At 40.2% G+C, this 6,000-nt stretch overlaps 1 long non-coding RNA gene across 1 annotated transcript in view; it reads right to left on the bottom strand.

Annotated features, from left to right (window-relative positions):
- Positions 1-4,859, bottom strand: part of LOC125924653 (uncharacterized) — a 62,034-nt gene extending 57,175 nt beyond the window's left edge. The window contains exon 1 of the long non-coding RNA XR_007458500.1: positions 4,665-4,859. This is a non-coding gene — a long non-coding RNA (uncharacterized LOC125924653). The remainder of the gene's footprint in view (positions 1-4,664) is intronic.
- Between the last annotated feature and the right edge of the window lie 1,141 nt (positions 4,860-6,000).

The raw sequence follows: 6,000 nt of genomic DNA on the forward strand, positions 1-6,000 counted from the left end.
CTCACTGTCCTTAGAGCTGGCAAGTCACTGGATACATGGCTTCATGTATGTGGACACATTTGTTATTTTTACATTTAACTGTGGAAGCTTTCAGTGTTCCAGTTGAAGTTTTCAAAATACTAGAACATGGTTCAAGATGCACAGGTGTTTGATTCCCCTGTTTTCCTATATCCTGACTGAAAAGACATTGAAAAATAATGAATAAAAATAAAGCCATGGGGCAACTGGGTGGCTCAATCAGTTCAGCCTCTGGCTCTTGATTTTGGCTCAGGTCATGATGTCCCATGAGCCCTGTGTCCGGCTCTGCACTGACCATGCAGAGCCTGCTAGGGATTTTCTCCCTCCCTCTCTCTCTGCCCCTGCCTCACTCATGCTCTCTCTCTCTCTCTCTCTCTCTCGCTTTCTTAAAATAAATAAACCAACCAACCAACAAACAAAACCATGACAGTATTGAAAACCAAGGAAAGGGAACTGGTAGCAGACCAGAACATTTGAGGAAATACTATAAGATGAAAAATGGATGGGGTCAGATTGAGAGACAATATCAAGAAAAATCTGTTTATTGGAGGTAAGAGCTGTAGTCAACAAGAACATCCCAGGGAAGAGTGAAACTCAGAAGTAAGACCAGGAATGGAGTGTGAAGCATGGGGACGTCATCAGGGTACTTCCTGAAAGAACTCATTTCTCAAATGGCTGAGCCTATGGGATTACCCTAAGTTTGTGACATTTACTGAGTATATGGTTAGTACAAGACTAACGTACCATAAATACACTATGTAATCTATGTGAGAATAATCTAGAAGTGAGGAAGGGGGCTTGAGATGGAATTAGAGCAGATTTGAGGCAAATTCAGGACAGCTACACCAGACGCTAGGAAAAAAAAAAAAAGGCAGCTCTGCCTAAAAGTGAAATACTCTAAGGTTCTCTTAAAGTCCTCATTTGGGTGCCTGTGCAGACATCTCAGGGAAGCCGTTCTGGGCCATAGTCACCCACTTATGCTTCTGCAACTTGCCTTTCCATTCAGGGAAGGGGCCTGCTGGGAAAACCAACCTACACAGTTGTTGTGGTCTTTCTGAATAGTCTACCTAGATCTTGACACTGTAAATAAGAATAGACAACAGAGGATCACTGTACTTTTAATTAAAATTACTGTTGTCAAATAAGGTCATGATGAATAATTACAAAAGTCATGACTGAGGTGTAAGAGAAAACACTCCTGTGTTTCTCCTCTTTTTTATTTTATTTTATTTTATTTTATTTTATTTTATTTTATTTTAATTTTATTTAATCAATTAATTTTATTAATTTAACTTAATTTTAATTTAATTTTATTTATTTAATTTTATTTTATTAATTTTATTTTATTTTGTTTTGTTTTGTTTTGTTTTGTTTGTAGTCTCTATGCCAAATGTAGGGCTTAACCTCATGACCCAGAAATTAAGAGTACACACTCTACTAACTGAGCTACCAGACAGCCATTTTCTATTCTCAACTATTACACTCACCCTCAGAACTCTCACAACATCTGTGACACCAGATATGTGGGTTTTTCACACAGCAAGCAATTCTGTGACACTAAATGAGTGTCTTACAATTTATTTTGACACTGTCTACCTGGAGATGGCATTAGATCCCACAGGATAAAGGGTCACTCCCATAAGACTGCCACCCTCCTTCTGAGCCCCTCCTTGGGTTTGATCAATTTGCACAGAACTTCAGAAAAACAATTTACTTACTAGATTACAGGTTTATTACAAAAGATGTTCAAGGACACTAACAACCAGATGTTGAGATACATAGAGCAAGGTCTGTCAGGTTCTGATGACAGAAGCTTTTGTCCCTGTGGAGTTTAGTCATCCTTCTAGAATGTGCATTTATTCTTGTTCACTATTACCTCTTTGAGTTCTGTCCTTTTGGGTTTTTATGGAGGCTTCATTACATAGGCATGATTGATGAACTCATTGGCCATTGGTGATTGATTCAACCTCTATCTCTTCTCCCGTCCCCAGAGGTGTTGTAAGGGGATTTGAGGGGATGTGGGGTTGCAAGTTCCAACCATCTAATCTTGTTGTTCTTCTGGCAACCAGACCCATCCAGAGGGGTTTTCCAAAAGTCATCTCATTAACATAATCTTAGGTGTGGTTGAAAGCAGCTTGTTATGAATGATAAATGACACTTTTATCACTCTTAATCACTTAGGAAATTCCAATGATTTTAGGAGCTTTGTGCTGGGAACGGGGCTGGAGACTAAATATATTTTATATTACTGTTTAAAAAAAGAGAGAATAAACCCAAAATGGAGTCACTTGTGCTAAGCCCATGTCACCAAATTGAGACTTAATACCTAAGATAATTGCAGACCATTTCAACTGAACTCAAGAAAAACATAAGTTTGCTGATTAAAAGTGACATTGAATTCTGAGCAGGATAAATGAAAATACATTCATACATACATACATATTCTACCATTGACTCTAAGCTGTAAAATTTGAGAACACAGAAGGTACAGAAAACATTCTGAATGCTTCCAGAGAGGAAGGGAAAAAAAGAAAACCAACCAACCAAAAATCAGAACAACTCCAGTTTCCCTGAAAATGTGTGAGAATCAACGAAACACTGAGGATGTACATTCATTACAGAAATAAATGTTAAAAACCTTGACAATGTGGGGCACCTGGGTGGCTCAGTCGGTTCAGCATCGGACTCTAGATATCAGCTCTGGTTGTGATCCCAGGGTAGTAAGGGGGAGCCCTGTGTTGGGCCCCAAGCAGAGCGTGGAGACTGCTTGGGATTCTCTCTCTTTCTCTCTCTCTGTCTGTCTTTCTCCCTGCCCCTCCCCCGTTCATGTGCACGCTCTCTCACCCTCTCTAAAATAAAATTAAAAAAAAAAAAAGAAAAGAGAAAATCACTAAAAAAATATGTTGAAAATGCAAAACTAAGTCTATAAAGGGAGCATACATGGAATGTATTATCAGTATGAAATTCCTTATCTTTCGATCTAATATTGATCAGTTTAGAAATAGAATTCTGCATCTGTTCAGTGAAGAGGAAAGTGATTATCTCTGAGATGTGGAACCTGTGGGGTGGGAGGAAGGGGCACTTTTACTTACTTTTAGAGTTCTGTAAGATTTGATTTTTCTTAAAACCGTCTGCAGATATTAGTGATTAAGAGTCACAGGCACACAGTCTCATTACACAGGGGCTCAGCCATTCTGCTCACAGAGTCCTGTTTTGTGACATTCCCCCACCCACCATTAGACTCTCTCCCAGACCTGCATGGTGAGTTTGGCTGCCACATCCTCCAGGACAAGGAGCTCTGAGTGCCATGAAGGCAGCCGGAAGAGCAGTGAGGAGGGGAAGGAGGGGATCTAACTTGGTTTTGCTACAGCTTATTAGTGTAATTTGACTAGTGTCTTGGCCCTGCCCGCTTCAGGTTTTTTTTTTTTTTCATTTGTAAAATGGGGAAGTTGCATTAAATTAGTGAATTTCAGACTGTGTTTGCAGAGCTCTGGAATTGATGATGAAGTACTTGGCGGGGGCAGCTCCTGAGAATGAAGGGGTTTGGGGAAGGTTCAGATTCCTCACTCCCAATTTCACCAAAGCAGTTGTGCTTTGAGCTGCTTTAAGCCATGATTTCCATATATAAGATGCCATTTAAGTGAAGGACACCTGTTAAAATGATATGAACTCCACAGGACTAGATATTCCCCAGGGCTTTTCTGAGCACTAAGATCCTATGATTCTGGAAAAGATAGTCATGCACAAAAAGAGATATTGAATATTAATGAACAATATTTTTTTTCATTTTCTTTGCGAACAAATTCTACCAGCAAAGAATAAATTGACATTAATATACAATTTTAGACTTAGGAAGAGAACGTAGGGTTAAATACAATGTCAGATTTTGAGCCCAAGTCATTTTGTAAGAACCACTTTTCCTATCTGCAAAGTTTTTGTTTATCAGGCTTCCTGATATGCATACTACTGTACTCACTGGCAAATTTATGTTTTTTTCCCCACATTCGAGGAAAAGATATGTAATAGTTTAATTAAATCTCCCCCTACTTACTCTATCACGGCGCTTCTTAACCATACATTTTCCCTTTTCCTACTGTCTGTAAGATGATAGAAATGACAGAAAGGAGAGATACTGCTTGGGCTGTGCAAATGTGTGGCTATAAATTAATCTTAAATTAATCTGGAAAACATTAAATTAAACTAATATTTAATGAAGTTTAACTTTTGGGAAGTAAATTGTGATTTGTGCTAGTATTTCAATGCAGGTGGCTGTCGTGGCGTAGGGCCTGAGCAATTAGATGCCACACTTGCAGCTCAGTGTAGCAGAATGCTGTAGGTTAGGATTTCTGCTGGATAGTTCTCATTTTTGAAGCCACAGAAGAAGCCTTTTTATTTTTTCCCCTGTGACACTTACTAATGTTTTCCCTGCTTTCTTGCAAATTGCTTCTCTACCTAAACTTCATTCTTTCAGTCATTGATTGATCAAGTATTTGCTCAGTGCCTACCCTGTGCTACCTGCTGGGAATACTGTGATGAACACCATGGGCAAAGACCTGCCCTGCAGAGTCTCCAGCCCAATGGAGAGTCAGGCTGGTAAATACTCCCTTGTATTGGGTTCCAGGAAGGCACAAAGATGGGGCTCCTACCTGGGTCTCGGAGGTCAAGTCCAAACCATGAGATGCCCATCTGCCTGCCTTGGAGGGGTCCACAGATGTGCAGCACACTAGTCTGCCATAATTACTTGTTATTTATATTGGTCAAGATCAAAAGGGAGATGTATATTATCTCACTTCAGAAAGAGGGTAGTTGTCATGGTCATGCTGCCAAAGCAGGAGGGACCCTCTCCCCCCCCCCCCACCAGAAATCTGTTTGGGATGTTGAGACTGATGACACCACATACAATCCATGAGAGTCTGAAATGATTTGTTACTTACATCACTGAGGTGTAGTGGAGAGCAGGGGCCTCCTCTCAAGCAGACTCAAATGGCTGGTGAGTGAGGACAGGGGCCTGGCTTGAGTTTTTATTGTTAGGGTTGAGCCTGGGTGAAGGTTCCTGAGTGCTTGTGGTGGTCTGCATCTCCCACAGGCACCAAAGAAGGGGCTTTGTTATCAGCTTGTTCAAATATGGGCACAAGGGACAGAGGGAGATGGGAGAGGCTTAAAAGCTGTCTGCCAACAAAGATCAACACTGGAGTTCGACTTCTCAGTACAGTGGCCAGTCCACTTCCTCACCTGAAACAAAGCTTTTCTTTCCCTTGAATTCTGAAGCAAATCGCTAATGGGAGAATACTGTGGCCCCCACTTAGGAGCCTCAGGGGATACGGTCCAAGACCCTCCCAGTGGATGCCTGAAACTGTAGAAAGTACACATTGTTCTATGTTTTTTTTTCCTATGCATTCATACTTATAGTAATGTTTAATTTTTAAGTTAGGCAGAGTAAGAGATCAAAAGCAATAACTAATAATAAAACAGAACAATTATAACAATATGATATAATAAAAGTTATTTGAATGTGGTCTCTCTCTTAAAATATTATATGGTGCTGTACTCAACCTTCTTCCTGTGATGATGTGAAATGATAAAATGCCTGCATGATGAGATGAAGTGAGGTAAATGATCTAGGTAGGCACTGTGACATCATGTGAGGCTGTTGTGACTTTCTGTTATGTCAGGAAGACCATCTGCTTCCAGACTGCGGTTAACCGCAAGAGACTAAAACCTCAGAAAGCAAAACCATGGATAAGGAGGGACTACTGTATAGGCAGAGAAGCGACACATGACAACAAACAATGTCCTTCACCTCAGCATGATTTTCATAACAGATGCACGGATGGATTTCCCTTCTTGTAAAACTGCAGCTCAGGGAAAGCAAGTCTATAAGCGACTTAAATATAATTCACAGAGGTTGAAGGATAAAGTAAGAGGAGGTAAGCTGCTGTGTAACCTTGAGATGATTTTTTGTTTGCCTGTTTATGCAACTTT

This window comes from Panthera uncia, chromosome F2 (genome assembly GCF_023721935.1).
Source record: "Panthera uncia isolate 11264 chromosome F2, Puncia_PCG_1.0, whole genome shotgun sequence".
NCBI lineage: Eukaryota > Metazoa > Chordata > Mammalia > Carnivora > Felidae > Panthera > Panthera uncia.